This window comes from Lithobates pipiens, unplaced genomic scaffold (genome assembly GCF_037356315.1).
Source record: "Lithobates pipiens isolate NorthernLeopardFrog02 unplaced genomic scaffold, aLitPip1_a1.2 Scaffold_47, whole genome shotgun sequence".
Lineage (NCBI taxonomy): Eukaryota > Metazoa > Chordata > Amphibia > Anura > Ranidae > Lithobates > Lithobates pipiens.
In genome coordinates, this window is record NW_027507871.1 from 2,684,436 (window position 1) to 2,702,841 (window position 18,406).

Consider the following 18,406-nt stretch of genomic DNA (forward strand, 5'->3'; position numbering starts at 1 on the left):
GATTGGAGGAGAGGGGTGGAGGACACTGAATGGAGACCAGTGGAGGGATTGGTAGAGAGGGGTGGAGGACACTGAATGGAGGTCAGTGGAGGGATTGGTAGAGAGGGGTGGAGGACACTGAATGGAGGTCAGTGGAGGGATTGGTAGAGAGGGATGGAGGACACTGAATGGAGGTCAGTGGAGGGATTGGAGGAGAGGAGTGGAGGACACTGAATGGAGGTCAGTGGAGGGATTGGAGGAGAGGAGTGGAGGACACTGAATGGAGGTCAGTGGAGGGATTGGAGGAGAGGAGTGGAGGACACTGAATGGAGGTCAGTGGAGGGATTGGAGGAGAGGAGTGGAGGACACTGAATGGAGGTCAGTGGAGGGATTGGTAGAGAGGGGTGGAGGACACTGAATGGAGGTCAGTGGAGGGATTGGTAGAGAAGGGTGGAGGACACTGAATGGAGGTCAGTGGAGGGATTGGTAGAGAGGGGTGGAGGACACTGAATGGAGGTCAGTGGAGGGATTGGTAGAGAGGGGTGGAGGACACTGAATGGAGGTCAGTGGAGGGATTGGTAGAGAGGGGTGGAGGACACTGAATGGAGGTCAGTGGAGGGATTGGTAGAGAAGGGTGGAGGACACTGAATGGAGGTCAGTGGAGGGATTGGTAGAGAGGGGTGGAGGACACTGAATGGAGGTCAGTGGAGGGATTGGTAGAGAGGGGTGGAGGACACTGAATGGAGGTCAGTGGAGGGATTGGTAGAGAGGGGTGGAGGACACTGAATGGAGGTCAGTGGAGGGATTGGTAGAGAGGGGTGGAGGACACTGAATGGAGACCAGTGGAGGGATTGGTAGAGAGGGGTGGAGGACACTGAATGGAGACCAGTGGAGGGATTGGTTTAGAGGGGTGGAGGACACTGAATGGAGGTCAGTGGAGGGATTGGTGGAGAGGGGTGGAGGACACTGAATGGAGATCAGTGGAGGGATTGGTAGAGAGGGGTGGAGGACACTGAATGGAGGTCAGTGGAGGGATTGGTAGAGAGGGGTGGAGGACACTGAATGGAGGTCAGTGGAGGGATTGGTAGAGAGGGGTGGAGGACACTGAATGGAGACCAGTGGAGGGATTGGTAGAGAGGGGTGGAGGACACTGAATGGAGACCAGTGGAGGGATTGGTAGAGAGGGGTGGAGGACACTGAATGGAGGTCAGTGGAGGGATTGGCAGAGAGGGGTGGAGGACACTGAATGGAGGTCAGTGGAGGGATTGGTAGAGAGGGGTGGAGGACACTGAATGGAGGTCAGTGGAGGGATTGGTAGAGAGGGGTGGAGGACACTGAATGGAGATCAGTGGAGGGATTGGAGGAGAGGGGTGGGGGACACTGAATGGAGATCAGTGGAGGGATTGGTAGAGAGGGGTGGAGGACACTGAATGGAGGTCAGTGGAGGGATTGGTAGAGAGGGGTGGAGGACACTGAATGGAGGTCAGTGTAGGGATTGGAGGAGAGGGGTGGAGGACACTGAATGGAGATCAGTGGAGGGATTGGTAGAGAGGGGTGGAGGACACTGAATGGAGGTCAGTGGAGGGATTGGTAGAGAGGGGTGGAGGACACTGAATGGAGGTCAGTGGAGGGATTGGTAGAGAGGGATGGAGGACACTGAATGGAGGTCAGTGGAGGGATTGGAGGAGAGGAGTGGAGGACACTGAATGGAGGTCAGTGGAGGGATTGGAGGAGAGGAGTGGAGGACACTGAATGGAGGTCAGTGGAGGGATTGGAGGAGAGGAGTGGAGGACACTGAATGGAGGTCAGTGGAGGGATTGGAGGAGAGGAGTGGAGGACACTGAATGGAGGTCAGTGGAGGGATTGGTAGAGAGGGGTGGAGGACACTGAATGGAGGTCAGTGGAGGGATTGGTAGAGAAGGGTGGAGGACACTGAATGGAGGTCAGTGGAGGGATTGGTAGAGAGGGGTGGAGGACACTGAATGGAGGTCAGTGGAGGGATTGGTAGAGAGGGGTGGAGGACACTGAATGGAGGTCAGTGGAGGGATTGGTAGAGAGGGGTGGAGGACACTGAATGGAGGTCAGTGGAGGGATTGGTAGAGAAGGGTGGAGGACACTGAATGGAGGTCAGTGGAGGGATTGGTAGAGAGGGGTGGAGGACACTGAATGGAGGTCAGTGGAGGGATTGGTAGAGAGGGGTGGAGGACACTGAATGGAGGTCAGTGGAGGGATTGGTAGAGAGGGGTGGAGGACACTGAATGGAGGTCAGTGGAGGGATTGGTAGAGAGGGGTGGAGGACACTGAATGGAGGTCAGTGGGGGGATTGGTAGAGAGGGGTGGAGGACACTGAATGGAGACCAGTGGAGGGATTGGTAGAGAGGGGTGGAGGACACTGAATGGAGACCAGTGGAGGGATTGGTTTAGAGGGGTGGAGGACACTGAATGGAGGTCAGTGGAGGGATTGGTGGAGAGGGGTGGAGGACACTGAATGGAGATCAGTGGAGGGATTGGTAGAGAGGGGTGGAGGACACTGAATGGAGGTCAGTGGAGGGATTGGTAGAGAGGGGTGGAGGACACTGAATGGAGGTCAGTGGAGGGATTGGTAGAGAGGGGTGGAGGACACTGAATGGAGACCAGTGGAGGGATTGGTAGAGAGGGGTGGAGGACACTGAATGGAGACCAGTGGAGGGATTGGTAGAGAGGGGTGGAGGACACTGAATGGAGGTCAGTGGAGGGATTGGCAGAGAGGGGTGGAGGACACTGAATGGAGACCAGTGGAGGGATTGGTAGAGAGGGGTGGAGGACACTGAATGGAGATCAGTGGAGGGATTGGAGGAGAGGGGTGGGGGACACTGAATGGAGATCAGTGGAGGGATTGGTAGAGAGGGGTGGAGGACACTGAATGGAGGTCAGTGGAGGGATTGGAGGAGAGGGGTGGAGGACACTGAATGGAGACCAGTGGAGGGATTGGTAGAGAGGGGTGGAGGACACTGAATGGAGGTCAGTGGAGGGATTGGTAGAGAGGGGTGGAGGACACTGAATGGAGGTCAGTGGAGGGATTGGTAGAGAGGGATGGAGGACACTGAATGGAGGTCAGTGGAGGGATTGGAGGAGAGGAGTGGAGGACACTGAATGGAGGTCAGTGGAGGGATTGGAGGAGAGGAGTGGAGGACACTGAATGGAGGTCAGTGGAGGGATTGGAGGAGAGGAGTGGAGGACACTGAATGGAGGTCAGTGGAGGGATTGGAGGAGAGGAGTGGAGGACACTGAATGGAGGTCAGTGGAGGGATTGGAGGAGAGGAGTGGAGGACACTGAATGGTGGTCAGTGGAGGGATTGGTAGAGAGGGGTGGAGGACACTGAATGGAGGTCAGTGGAGGGATTGGAGGAGAGGAGTGGAGGACACTGAATGGAGGTCAGTGGAGGGATTGGAGGAGAGGAGTGGAGGACACTGAATGGAGGTCAGTGGAGGGATTGGAGGAGAGGAGTGGAGGACACTGAATGGAGGTCAGTGGAGGGATTGGAGGAGAGGAGTGGAGGACACTGAATGGAGGTCAGTGGAGGGATTGGAGGAGAGGAGTGGAGGACACTGAATGGAGGTCAGTGGAGGGATTGGAGGAGAGGAGTGGAGGACACTGAATGGAGGTCAGTGGAGGGATTGGAGGAGAGGGGTGGGGGACACTGAATGGAGATCAGTGGAGGGATTGGTAGAGAGGGGTGGAGGACACTGAATGGAGGTCAGTGGAGGGATTGGTAGAGAGGGGTGGAGGACACTGAATGGAGGTCAGTGGAGGGATTGGTAGAGAGGGGTGGAGGACACTGAATGGAGGTCAGTGTAGGGATTGGAGGAGAGGGGTGGAGGACACTGAATGGAGACCAGTGGAGGGATTGGTAGAGAGGGGTGGAGGACACTGAATGGAGGTCAGTGGAGGGATTGGTAGAGAGGGGTGGAGGACACTGAATGGAGGTCAGTGGAGGGATTGGTAGAGAGGGATGGAGGACACTGAATGGAGGTCAGTGGAGGGATTGGAGGAGAGGAGTGGAGGACACTGAATGGAGGTCAGTGGAGGGATTGGAGGAGAGGAGTGGAGGACACTGAATGGAGGTCAGTGGAGGGATTGGAGGAGAGGAGTGGAGGACACTGAATGGAGGTCAGTGGAGGGATTGGAGGAGAGGAGTGGAGGACACTGAATGGAGGTCAGTGGAGGGATTGGTAGAGAGGGGTGGAGGACACTGAATGGAGGTCAGTGGAGGGATTGGTAGAGAGGGGTGGAGGACACTGAATGGAGATCAGTGGAGGGATTGGTAGAGAGGGGTGGAGGACACTGAATGGAGTTCAGTGGAGGGATTGGTAGAGAGGGGAGGAGGACACTGAATGGAGGTCAGTGGAGGGATTGGCAGAAAGGAGAGGAGGACACTGAATGGAGACCAGTGGGGGGATTGGTAGAGAGGGGTGGAGGACACTGAATGGAGACCAGTGGAGGGATTGGTAGAGAGGGATGGAGGACACTGAATGGAGACCAGTGGAGGGATTGGTAGAGAGGGGTGGAGGACACTGAATGGAGGTCAGTGGAGGGATTGGTAGAGAGGTGTGGAGGACACTGAATGGAGGTCAGTGGAGGGATTGGTAGAGAGGGGTGGAGGACACTGAATGGAGGCCAGTAGAGGGATTGTCAGACAGGGGTGGAGGACACTGAATGGAGACCGGTGGAGGGATTGGTAGAGAGGGGTGGAGGACACTGAATGGAGACCAGTGGAGGGATTGGTAGAGAGGGGTGGAGGACACTGAATGGAGACCAGTGGAGGGATTGGTAGAGAGGGGTGGAGGACACTGAATGGAGGTCAGTGGAGGGATTGGCAGAGAGGGGTGGAGGACACTGAATGGAGACCAGTGGAGGGATTGGTAGAGAGGGGTGGAGGACACTGAATGGAGATCAGTGGAGGGATTGGAGGAGAGGGGTGGAGGACACTGAATGGAGACCAGTGGAGGGATTGGTAGAGAGGGGTGGAGGACACTGAATGGAGACCAGTGGAGGGATTGGTAGAGAGGGGTGGAGGACACTGAATGGAGGTCAGTGGAGGGATTGGTAGAGAGGGATGGAGGACACTGAATGGAGGCCAGTAGAGGGATTGTCAGACAGGGGTGGAGGACACTGAATGGAGGCCAGTAGAGGGATTGTCAGACAGGGGTGGAGGACACTGAATGGAGACCGGTGGAGGGATTGGTAGAGAGGGGTGGAGGACACTGAATAGAGACCAGTGGAGGGATTGGTAGAGAAGGGTGGAGGACACTGAATGGAGGTCAGTGGAGGGATTGGTAGAGAGGGGTGGAGGACACTGAATGGAGACCGGTGGAGGGATTGGTAGAGAAGGGTGGAGGACACTGAATGGAGGTCAGTGGAGGGATTGGTAGAGAGGGGTGGAGGACACTGAATGGAGACCAGTGGAGGGATTGGTAGAGAGGGGTGGAGGACACTGAATGGAGGTCAGTGGAGGGATTGGTAGAGAAGGGTGGAGGACACTGAATGGAGGTCAGTGGAGGGATTGGTAGAGAGGGGTGGAGGACACTGAATGGAGACCGGTGGAGGGATTGGTAGAGAGGGGTGGAGGACACTGAATGAAGGTCAGTGGAGGGATTGGTAGAGAAGGGTGGAGGACACTGAATTGAGGTCAGTGGAGGGATTGGTAGAGAGGGGTGGAGGACACTGAATGGAGATCAGTGGAGGGATTGGTAGAGGGGGGTGGAGGACACTGAATGGAGGTCAGTGGAGGGATTGGTAGAGAGGGGTGGAGGACACTGAATGGAGGTCAGTGGAGGGATTGGTAGAGAGGGGTGGAGGACACTGAATGGAGGTCAGTGGAGGGATTGGTAGAGAGGGGTGGAGGACACTGAATGGAGGTCAGTGGAGGGATTGGTAGAGAAGGGTGGAGGACACTGAATGGAGGTCAGTGGGGGGATTGGTAGAGAGGGGTGGAGGACACTGAATGGAGGTCAGTGGGGGGATTGGTAGAGAGGGGTGGAGGACACTGAATAGAGACCAGTGGAGGGATTGGTAGAGAAGGGTGGAGGACACTGAATGGAGGTCAGTGGAGGGATTGGTAGAGAGGGGTGGAGGACACTGAATGGAGACCGGTGGAGGGATTGGTAGAGAAGGGTGGAGGACACTGAATGGAGGTCAGTGGAGGGATTGGTAGAGAGGGGTGGAGGACACTGAATGGAGACTAGTGGAGGGATTGGTAGAGAGGGGTGGAGGACACTGAATGGAGGTCAGTGGAGGGATTGGTAGAGAGGGGTGGAGGACACTGAATGGAGGTCAGTGGAGGGATTGGTAGAGAGGGGTGGAGGACACTGAATGGAGGTCAGTGGAGGGATTGGTAGAGAGGGGTGGAGGACACTGAATGGAGGTCAGTGGAGGGATTGGTAGAGAAGGGTGGAGGACACTGAATGGAGGTCAGTGGAGGGATTGGTAGAGAGGGGTGGAGGACACTGAATGGAGGTCAGTGGAGGGATTGGTAGAGAGGGGTGGAGGACACTGAATGGAGGTCAGTGGAGGGATTGGTAGAGAGGGGTGGAGGACACTGAATGGAGGTCAGTGGAGGGATTGGTAGAGAAGGGTGGAGGACACTGAATGGAGGTCAGTGGAGGGATTGGTAGAGAGGGGTGGAGGACACTGAATGGAGGTCAGTGGAGGGATTGGTAGAGAGGGGTGGAGGACACTGAATGGAGGTCAGTGGAGGGATTGGTAGAGAGGGGTGGAGGACACTGAATGGAGGTCAGTGGAGGGATTGGTAGAGAGGGGTGGAGGACACTGAATGGAGACCAGTGGAGGGATTGGTAGAGAGGGGTGGAGGACACTGAATGGAGACCAGTGGAGGGATTGGTAGAGAGGGGTGGAGGACACTGAATGGAGGTCAGTGGAGGGATTGGCAGAGAGGGGTGGAGGACACTGAATGGAGGTCAGCGGAGGGATTGGTAGAGAGGGATGGAGGACACTGAATGGAGATCAGTGGAGGGATTGGAGGAGAGGGGTGGGGGACACTGAATGGAGATCAGTGGAGGGATTGGTAGAGAGGGGTGGAGGACACTGAATGGAGGTCAGTGGAGGGATTGGTAGAGAGGGGTGGAGGACACTGAATGGAGGTCAGTGGAGGGATTGGTAGAGAGGGGTGGAGGACACTGAATGGAGGTCAGTGTAGGGATTGGAGGAGAGGGGTGGAGGACACTGAATGGAGACCAGTGGAGGGATTGGTAGAGAGGGGTGGAGGACACTGAATGGAGGTCAGTGGAGGGATTGGTAGAGAGGGGTGGAGGACACTGAATGGAGGTCAGTGGAGGGATTGGTAGAGAGGGATGGAGGACACTGAATGGAGGTCAGTGGAGGGATTGGAGGAGAGGAGTGGAGGACACTGAATGGAGGTCAGTGGAGGGATTGGAGGAGAGGAGTGGAGGACACTGAATGGAGGTCAGTGGAGGGATTGGAGGAGAGGAGTGGAGGACACTGAATGGAGGTCAGTGGAGGGATTGGAGGAGAGGAGTGGAGGACACTGAATGGAGGTCAGTGGAGGGATTGGTAGAGAGGGGTGGAGGACACTGAATGGAGGTCAGTGGAGGGATTGGTAGAGAAGGGTGGAGGACACTGAATGGAGGTCAGTGGAGGGATTGGTAGAGAGGGGTGGAGGACACTGAATGGAGGTCAGTGGAGGGATTGGTAGAGAGGGGTGGAGGACACTGAATGGAGGTCAGTGGAGGGATTGGTAGAGAGGGGTGGAGGACACTGAATGGAGGTCAGTGGAGGGATTGGTAGAGAAGGGTGGAGGACACTGAATGGAGGTCAGTGGAGGGATTGGTAGAGAGGGGTGGAGGACACTGAATGGAGGTCAGTGGAGGGATTGGTAGAGAGGGGTGGAGGACACTGAATGGAGGTCAGTGGAGGGATTGGTAGAGAGGGGTGGAGGACACTGAATGGAGACCAGTGGAGGGATTGGTAGAGAGGGGTGGAGGACACTGAATGGAGACCAGTGGAGGGATTGGTAGAGAGGGGTGGAGGACACTGAATGGAGGTCAGTGGAGGGATTGGCAGAGAGGGGTGGAGGACACTGAATGGAGATCAGTGGAGGGATTGGAGGAGAGGGGTGGGGGACACTGAATGGAGATCAGTGGAGGGATTGGTAGAGAGGGGTGGGGGACACTGAATGGAGGTCAGCGGAGGGATTGGTAGAGAGGGGTGGAGGACACTGAATGGAGGTCAGTGGAGGGATTGGTAGAGAGGGGTGGAGGACACTGAATGGAGGTCAGTGGAGGGATTGGTAGAGAGGGGTGGAGGACACTGAATGGAGGTCAGTGGAGGGATTGGTAGAGAGGGGTGGAGGACACTGAATGGAGGTCAGTGGAGGGATTGGTAGAGAGGGGTGGAGGACACTGAATGGAGGTCAGTGTAGGGATTGGAGGAGAGGGGTGGAGGACACTGAATGGAGACCAGTGGAGGGATTGGTAGAGAGGGGTGGAGGACACTGAATGGAGGTCAGTGGAGGGATTGGTAGAGAGGGGTGGAGGACACTGAATGGAGGTCAGTGGAGGGATTGGTAGAGAGGGATGGAGGACACTGAATGGAGGTCAGTGGAGGGATTGGAGGAGAGGAGTGGAGGACACTGAATGGAGGTCAGTGGAGGGATTGGAGGAGAGGAGTGGAGGACACTGAATGGAGGTCAGTGGAGGGATTGGAGGAGAGGAGTGGAGGACACTGAATGGAGGTCAGTGGAGGGATTGGAGGAGAGGAGTGGAGGACACTGAATGGAGGTCAGTGGAGGGATTGGTAGAGAGGGGTGGAGGACACTGAATGGAGGTCAGTGGAGGGATTGGTAGAGAGGGGTGGAGGACACTGAATGGAGGTCAGTGTAGGGATTGGAGGAGAGGGGTGGAGGACACTGAATGGAGACCAGTGGAGGGATTGGTAGAGAGGGGTGGAGGACACTGAATGGAGGTCAGTGGAGGGATTGGTAGAGAGGGGTGGAGGACACTGAATGGAGGTCAGTGGAGGGATTGGTAGAGAAGGGTGGAGGACACTGAATGGAGGTCAGTGGAGGGATTGGTAGAGAGGGGTGGAGGACACTGAATGGAGGTCAGTGGAGGGATTGGTAGAGAGGGGTGGAGGACACTGAATGGAGGTCAGTGGAGGGATTGGTAGAGAGGGGTGGAGGACACTGAATGGAGGTCAGTGGAGGGATTGGTAGAGAGGGGTGGAGGACACTGAATGGAGACCAGTGGAGGGATTGGTAGAGAGGGGTGGAGGACACTGAATGGAGACCAGTGGAGGGATTGGTAGAGAGGGGTGGAGGACACTGAATGGAGGTCAGTGGAGGGATTGGCAGAGAGGGGTGGAGGACACTGAATGGAGACCAGTGGAGGGATTGGTAGAGAGGGGTGGAGGACACTGAATGGAGATCAGTGGAGGGATTGGAGGAGAGGGGTGGGGGACACTGAATGGAGATCAGTGGAGGGATTGGTAGAGAGGGGTGGAGGACACTGAATGGAGGTCAGTGGAGGGATTGGTAGAGAGGGGTGGAGGACACTGAATGGAGGTCAGTGGAGGGATTGGTAGAGAGGGGTGGAGGACACTGAATGGAGGTCAGTGTAGGGATTGGAGGAGAGGGGTGGAGGACACTGAATGGAGACCAGTGGAGGGATTGGTAGAGAGGGGTGGAGGACACTGAATGGAGGTCAGTGGAGGGATTGGTAGAGAGGGATGGAGGACACTGAATGGAGGCCAGTAGAGGGATTGTCAGACAGGGGTGGAGGACACTGAATGGAGGCCAGTAGAGGGATTGTCAGACAGGGGTGGAGGACACTGAATGGAGACCGGTGGAGGGATTGGTAGAGAGGGGTGGAGGACACTGAATAGAGACCAGTGGAGGGATTGGTAGAGAAGGGTGGAGGACACTGAATGGAGGTCAGTGGAGGGATTGGTAGAGAGGGGTGGAGGACACTGAATGGAGACCGGTGGAGGGATTGGTAGAGAAGGGTGGAGGACACTGAATGGAGGTCAGTGGAGGGATTGGTAGAGAGGGGTGGAGGACACTGAATGGAGACCAGTGGAGGGATTGGTAGAGAGGGGTGGAGGACACTGAATGGAGGTCAGTGGAGGGATTGGTAGAGAAGGGTGGAGGACACTGAATGGAGGTCAGTGGAGGGATTGGTAGAGAGGGGTGGAGGACACTGAATGGAGACCGGTGGAGGGATTGGTAGAGAGGGGTGGAGGACACTGAATGAAGGTCAGTGGAGGGATTGGTAGAGAAGGGTGGAGGACACTGAATTGAGGTCAGTGGAGGGATTGGTAGAGAGGGGTGGAGGACACTGAATGGAGATCAGTGGAGGGATTGGTAGAGGGGGGTGGAGGACACTGAATGGAGGTCAGTGGAGGGATTGGTAGAGAGGGGTGGAGGACACTGAATGGAGGTCAGTGGAGGGATTGGTAGAGAGGGGTGGAGGACACTGAATGGAGGTCAGTGGAGGGATTGGTAGAGAGGGGTGGAGGACACTGAATGGAGGTCAGTGGAGGGATTGGTAGAGAAGGGTGGAGGACACTGAATGGAGGTCAGTGGGGGGATTGGTAGAGAGGGGTGGAGGACACTGAATGGAGGTCAGTGGGGGGATTGGTAGAGAGGGGTGGAGGACACTGAATAGAGACCAGTGGAGGGATTGGTAGAGAAGGGTGGAGGACACTGAATGGAGGTCAGTGGAGGGATTGGTAGAGAGGGGTGGAGGACACTGAATGGAGACCGGTGGAGGGATTGGTAGAGAAGGGTGGAGGACACTGAATGGAGGTCAGTGGAGGGATTGGTAGAGAGGGGTGGAGGACACTGAATGGAGACTAGTGGAGGGATTGGTAGAGAGGGGTGGAGGACACTGAATGGAGGTCAGTGGAGGGATTGGTAGAGAGGGGTGGAGGACACTGAATGGAGGTCAGTGGAGGGATTGGTAGAGAGGGGTGGAGGACACTGAATGGAGGTCAGTGGAGGGATTGGTAGAGAGGGGTGGAGGACACTGAATGGAGGTCAGTGGAGGGATTGGTAGAGAAGGGTGGAGGACACTGAATGGAGGTCAGTGGAGGGATTGGTAGAGAGGGGTGGAGGACACTGAATGGAGGTCAGTGGAGGGATTGGTAGAGAGGGGTGGAGGACACTGAATGGAGGTCAGTGGAGGGATTGGTAGAGAGGGGTGGAGGACACTGAATGGAGGTCAGTGGAGGGATTGGTAGAGAGGGGTGGAGGACACTGAATGGAGGTCAGTGTAGGGATTGGAGGAGAGGGGTGGAGGACACTGAATGGAGACCAGTGGAGGGATTGGTAGAGAGGGGTGGAGGACACTGAATGGAGGTCAGTGGAGGGATTGGTAGAGAGGGGTGGAGGACACTGAATGGAGGTCAGTGGAGGGATTGGTAGAGAGGGATGGAGGACACTGAATGGAGGTCAGTGGAGGGATTGGAGGAGAGGAGTGGAGGACACTGAATGGAGGTCAGTGGAGGGATTGGAGGAGAGGAGTGGAGGACACTGAATGGAGGTCAGTGGAGGGATTGGAGGAGAGGAGTGGAGGACACTGAATGGAGGTCAGTGGAGGGATTGGAGGAGAGGAGTGGAGGACACTGAATGGAGGTCAGTGGAGGGATTGGTAGAGAGGGGTGGAGGACACTGAATGGAGGTCAGTGGAGGGATTGGTAGAGAAGGGTGGAGGACACTGAATGGAGGTCAGTGGAGGGATTGGTAGAGAGGGGTGGAGGACACTGAATGGAGGTCAGTGGAGGGATTGGTAGAGAGGGGTGGAGGACACTGAATGGAGGTCAGTGGAGGGATTGGTAGAGAGGGGTGGAGGACACTGAATGGAGGTCAGTGGAGGGATTGGTAGAGAAGGGTGGAGGACACTGAATGGAGGTCAGTGGAGGGATTGGTAGAGAGGGGTGGAGGACACTGAATGGAGGTCAGTGGAGGGATTGGTAGAGAGGGGTGGAGGACACTGAATGGAGGTCAGTGGAGGGATTGGTAGAGAGGGGTGGAGGACACTGAATGGAGGTCAGTGGAGGGATTGGTAGAGAGGGGTGGAGGACACTGAATGGAGACCAGTGGAGGGATTGGTAGAGAGGGGTGGAGGACACTGAATGGAGACCAGTGGAGGGATTGGTAGAGAGGGGTGGAGGACACTGAATGGAGGTCAGTGGAGGGATTGGCAGAGAGGGGTGGAGGACACTGAATGGAGACCAGTGGAGGGATTGGTAGAGAGGGGTGGAGGACACTGAATGGAGATCAGTGGAGGGATTGGAGGAGAGGGGTGGGGGACACTGAATGGAGGTCAGTGGAGGGATTGGTGGAGAGGGGTGGAGGACACTGAATGGAGATCAGTGGAGGGATTGGTAGAGAGGGGTGGAGGACACTGAATGGAGGTCAGTGGAGGGATTGGTAGAGAGGGGTGGAGGACACTGAATGGAGGTCAGTGGAGGGATTGGTAGAGAGGGGTGGAGGACACTGAATGGAGACCAGTGGAGGGATTGGTAGAGAGGGGTGGAGGACACTGAATGGAGACCAGTGGAGGGATTGGTAGAGAGGGGTGGAGGACACTGAATGGAGGTCAGTGGAGGGATTGGCAGAGAGGGGTGGAGGACACTGAATGGAGGTCAGTGGAGGGATTGGTAGAGAGGGGTGGAGGACACTGAATGGAGGTCAGTGGAGGGATTGGTAGAGAGGGGTGGAGGACACTGAATGGAGATCAGTGGAGGGATTGGAGGAGAGGGGTGGGGGACACTGAATGGAGGTCAGTGGAGGGATTGGTGGAGAGGGGTGGAGGACACTGAATGGAGATCAGTGGAGGGATTGGTAGAGAGGGGTGGAGGACACTGAATGGAGGTCAGTGGAGGGATTGGTAGAGAGGGGTGGAGGACACTGAATGGAGGTCAGTGGAGGGATTGGTAGAGAGGGGTGGAGGACACTGAATGGAGACCAGTGGAGGGATTGGTAGAGAGGGGTGGAGGACACTGAATGGAGACCAGTGGAGGGATTGGTAGAGAGGGGTGGAGGACACTGAATGGAGGTCAGTGGAGGGATTGGCAGAGAGGGGTGGAGGACACTGAATGGAGGTCAGTGGAGGGATTGGTAGAGAGGGGTGGAGGACACTGAATGGAGGTCAGTGGAGGGATTGGTAGAGAGGGGTGGAGGACACTGAATGGAGATCAGTGGAGGGATTGGAGGAGAGGGGTGGGGGACACTGAATGGAGATCAGTGGAGGGATTGGTAGAGAGGGGTGGAGGACACTGAATGGAGGTCAGTGGAGGGATTGGTAGAGAGGGGTGGAGGACACTGAATGGAGGTCAGTGTAGGGATTGGAGGAGAGGGGTGGAGGACACTGAATGGAGATCAGTGGAGGGATTGGTAGAGAGGGGTGGAGGACACTGAATGGAGGTCAGTGGAGGGATTGGTAGAGAGGGGTGGAGGACACTGAATGGAGGTCAGTGGAGGGATTGGTAGAGAGGGATGGAGGACACTGAATGGAGGTCAGTGGAGGGATTGGAGGAGAGGAGTGGAGGACACTGAATGGAGGTCAGTGGAGGGATTGGAGGAGAGGAGTGGAGGACACTGAATGGAGGTCAGTGGAGGGATTGGAGGAGAGGAGTGGAGGACACTGAATGGAGGTCAGTGGAGGGATTGGAGGAGAGGAGTGGAGGACACTGAATGGAGGTCAGTGGAGGGATTGGTAGAGAGGGGTGGAGGACACTGAATGGAGGTCAGTGGAGGGATTGGTAGAGAAGGGTGGAGGACACTGAATGGAGGTCAGTGGAGGGATTGGTAGAGAGGGGTGGAGGACACTGAATGGAGGTCAGTGGAGGGATTGGTAGAGAGGGGTGGAGGACACTGAATGGAGGTCAGTGGAGGGATTGGTAGAGAGGGGTGGAGGACACTGAATGGAGGTCAGTGGAGGGATTGGTAGAGAAGGGTGGAGGACACTGAATGGAGGTCAGTGGAGGGATTGGTAGAGAGGGGTGGAGGACACTGAATGGAGGTCAGTGGAGGGATTGGTAGAGAGGGGTGGAGGACACTGAATGGAGGTCAGTGGAGGGATTGGTAGAGAGGGGTGGAGGACACTGAATGGAGGTCAGTGGAGGGATTGGTAGAGAGGGGTGGAGGACACTGAATGGAGGTCAGTGGGGGGATTGGTAGAGAGGGGTGGAGGACACTGAATGGAGACCAGTGGAGGGATTGGTAGAGAGGGGTGGAGGACACTGAATGGAGACCAGTGGAGGGATTGGTTTAGAGGGGTGGAGGACACTGAATGGAGGTCAGTGGAGGGATTGGTGGAGAGGGGTGGAGGACACTGAATGGAGATCAGTGGAGGGATTGGTAGAGAGGGGTGGAGGACACTGAATGGAGGTCAGTGGAGGGATTGGTAGAGAGGGGTGGAGGACACTGAATGGAGGTCAGTGGAGGGATTGGTAGAGAGGGGTGGAGGACACTGAATGGAGACCAGTGGAGGGATTGGTAGAGAGGGGTGGAGGACACTGAATGGAGACCAGTGGAGGGATTGGTAGAGAGGGGTGGAGGACACTGAATGGAGGTCAGTGGAGGGATTGGCAGAGAGGGGTGGAGGACACTGAATGGAGACCAGTGGAGGGATTGGTAGAGAGGGGTGGAGGACACTGAATGGAGGTCAGTGGAGGGATTGGCAGAGAGGGGTGGAGGACACTGAATGGAGACCAGTGGAGGGATTGGTAGAGAGGGGTGGAGGACACTGAATGGAGATCAGTGGAGGGATTGGAGGAGAGGGGTGGGGGACACTGAATGGAGATCAGTGGAGGGATTGGTAGAGAGGGGTGGAGGACACTGAATGGAGGTCAGTGGAGGGATTGGTAGAGAGGGGTGGAGGACACTGAATGGAGGTCAGTGGAGGGATTGGTAGAGAGGGGTGGAGGACACTGAATGGAGGTCAGTGTAGGGATTGGAGGAGAGGGGTGGAGGACACTGAATGGAGACCAGTGGAGGGATTGGTAGAGAGGGGTGGAGGACACTGAATGGAGGTCAGTGGAGGGATTGGTAGAGAGGGATGGAGGACACTGAATGGAGGCCAGTAGAGGGATTGTCAGACAGGGGTGGAGGACACTGAATGGAGGCCAGTAGAGGGATTGTCAGACAGGGGTGGAGGACACTGAATGGAGACCGGTGGAGGGATTGGTAGAGAGGGGTGGAGGACACTGAATAGAGACCAGTGGAGGGATTGGTAGAGAAGGGTGGAGGACACTGAATGGAGGTCAGTGGAGGGATTGGTAGAGAGGGGTGGAGGACACTGAATGGAGACCGGTGGAGGGATTGGTAGAGAAGGGTGGAGGACACTGAATGGAGGTCAGTGGAGGGATTGGTAGAGAGGGGTGGAGGACACTGAATGGAGACCAGTGGAGGGATTGGTAGAGAGGGGTGGAGGACACTGAATGGAGGTCAGTGGAGGGATTGGTAGAGAAGGGTGGAGGACACTGAATGGAGGTCAGTGGAGGGATTGGTAGAGAGGGGTGGAGGACACTGAATGGAGACCGGTGGAGGGATTGGTAGAGAGGGGTGGAGGACACTGAATGAAGGTCAGTGGAGGGATTGGTAGAGAAGGGTGGAGGACACTGAATTGAGGTCAGTGGAGGGATTGGTAGAGAGGGGTGGAGGACACTGAATGGAGATCAGTGGAGGGATTGGTAGAGGGGGGTGGAGGACACTGAATGGAGGTCAGTGGAGGGATTGGTAGAGAGGGGTGGAGGACACTGAATGGAGGTCAGTGGAGGGATTGGTAGAGAGGGGTGGAGGACACTGAATGGAGGTCAGTGGAGGGATTGGTAGAGAGGGGTGGAGGACACTGAATGGAGGTCAGTGGAGGGATTGGTAGAGAAGGGTGGAGGACACTGAATGGAGGTCAGTGGGGGGATTGGTAGAGAGGGGTGGAGGACACTGAATGGAGGTCAGTGGGGGGATTGGTAGAGAGGGGTGGAGGACACTGAATAGAGACCAGTGGAGGGATTGGTAGAGAAGGGTGGAGGACACTGAATGGAGGTCAGTGGAGGGATTGGTAGAGAGGGGTGGAGGACACTGAATGGAGACCGGTGGAGGGATTGGTAGAGAAGGGTGGAGGACACTGAATGGAGGTCAGTGGAGGGATTGGTAGAGAGGGGTGGAGGACACTGAATGGAGACTAGTGGAGGGATTGGTAGAGAGGGGTGGAGGACACTGAATGGAGGTCAGTGGAGGGATTGGTAGAGAGGGGTGGAGGACACTGAATGGAGGTCAGTGGAGGGATTGGTAGAGAGGGGTGGAGGACACTGAATGGAGGTCAGTGGAGGGATTGGTAGAGAGGGGTGGAGGACACTGAATGGAGGTCAGTGGAGGGATTGGTAGAGAAGGGTGGAGGACACTGAATGGAGGTCAGTGGAGGGATTGGTAGAGAGGGGTGGAGGACACTGAATGGAGGTCAGTGGAGGGATTGGTAGAGAGGGGTGGAGGACACTGAATGGAGGTCAGTGGAGGGATTGGTAGAGAGGGGTGGAGGACACTGAATGGAGGTCAGTGGAGGGATTGGTAGAGAGGGGTGGAGGACACTGAATGGAGGTCAGTGTAGGGATTGGAGGAGAGGGGTGGAGGACACTGAATGGAGACCAGTGGAGGGATTGGTAGAGAGGGGTGGAGGACACTGAATGGAGGTCAGTGGAGGGATTGGTAGAGAGGGGTGGAGGACACTGAATGGAGGTCAGTGGAGGGATTGGTAGAGAGGGATGGAGGACACTGAATGGAGGTCAGTGGAGGGATTGGAGGAGAGGAGTGGAGGACACTGAATGGAGGTCAGTGGAGGGATTGGAGGAGAGGAGTGGAGGACACTGAATGGAGGTCAGTGGAGGGATTGGAGGAGAGGAGTGGAGGACACTGAATGGAGGTCAGTGGAGGGATTGGAGGAGAGGAGTGGAGGACACTGAATGGAGGTCAGTGGAGGGATTGGTAGAGAGGGGTGGAGGACACTGAATGGAGGTCAGTGGAGGGATTGGTAGAGAAGGGTGGAGGACACTGAATGGAGGTCAGTGGAGGGATTGGTAGAGAGGGGTGGAGGACACTGAATGGAGGTCAGTGGAGGGATTGGTAGAGAGGGGTGGAGGACACTGAATGGAGGTCAGTGGAGGGATTGGTAGAGAGGGGTGGAGGACACTGAATGGAGGTCAGTGGAGGGATTGGTAGAGAAGGGTGGAGGACACTGAATGGAGGTCAGTGGAGGGATTGGTAGAGAGGGGTGGAGGACACTGAATGGAGGTCAGTGGAGGGATTGGTAGAGAGGGGTGGAGGACACTGAATGGAGGTCAGTGGAGGGATTGGTAGAGAGGGGTGGAGGACACTGAATGGAGGTCAGTGGAGGGATTGGTAGAGAGGGGTGGAGGACACTGAATGGAGACCAGTGGAGGGATTGGTAGAGAGGGGTGGAGGACACTGAATGGAGACCAGTGGAGGGATTGGTAGAGAGGGGTGGAGGACACTGAATGGAGGTCAGTGGAGGGATTGGCAGAGAGGGGTGGAGGACACTGAATGGAGACCAGTGGAGGGATTGGTAGAGAGGGGTGGAGGACACTGAATGGAGATCAGTGGAGGGATTGGAGGAGAGGGGTGGGGGACACTGAATGGAGATCAGTGGAGGGATTGGTAGAGAGGGGTGGAGGACACTGAATGGAGGTCAGTGGAGGGATTGGTAGAGAGGGGTGGAGGACACTGAATGGAGGTCAGTGGAGGGATTGGTAGAGAGGGGTGGAGGACACTGAATGGAGGTCAGTGTAGGGATTGGAGGAGAGGGGTGGAGGACACTGAATGGAGACCAGTGGAGGGATTGGTAGAGAGGGGTGGAGGACACTGAATGGAGGTCAGTGGAGGGATTGGTAGAGAGGGGTGGAGGACACTGAATGGAGGTCAGTGGAGGGATTGGTAGAGAGGGATGGAGGACACTGAATGGAGGTCAGTGGAGGGATTGGAGGAGAGGAGTGGAGGACACTGAATGGAGGTCAGTGGAGGGATTGGAGGAGAGGAGTGGAGGACACTGAATGGAGGTCAGTGGAGGGATTGGAGGAGAGGAGTGGAGGACACTGAATGGAGGTCAGTGGAGGGATTGGAGGAGAGGAGTGGAGGACACTGAATGGAGGTCAGTGGAGGGATTGGTAGAGAGGGGTGGAGGACACTGAATGGAGGTCAGTGGAGGGATTGGTAGAGAAGGGTGGAGGACACTGAATGGAGGTCAGTGGAGGGATTGGTAGAGAGGGGTGGAGGACACTGAATGGAGGTCAGTGGAGGGATTGGTAGAGAGGGGTGGAGGACACTGAATGGAGGTCAGTGGAGGGATTGGTAGAGAGGGGTGGAGGACACTGAATGGAGGTCAGTGGAGGGATTGG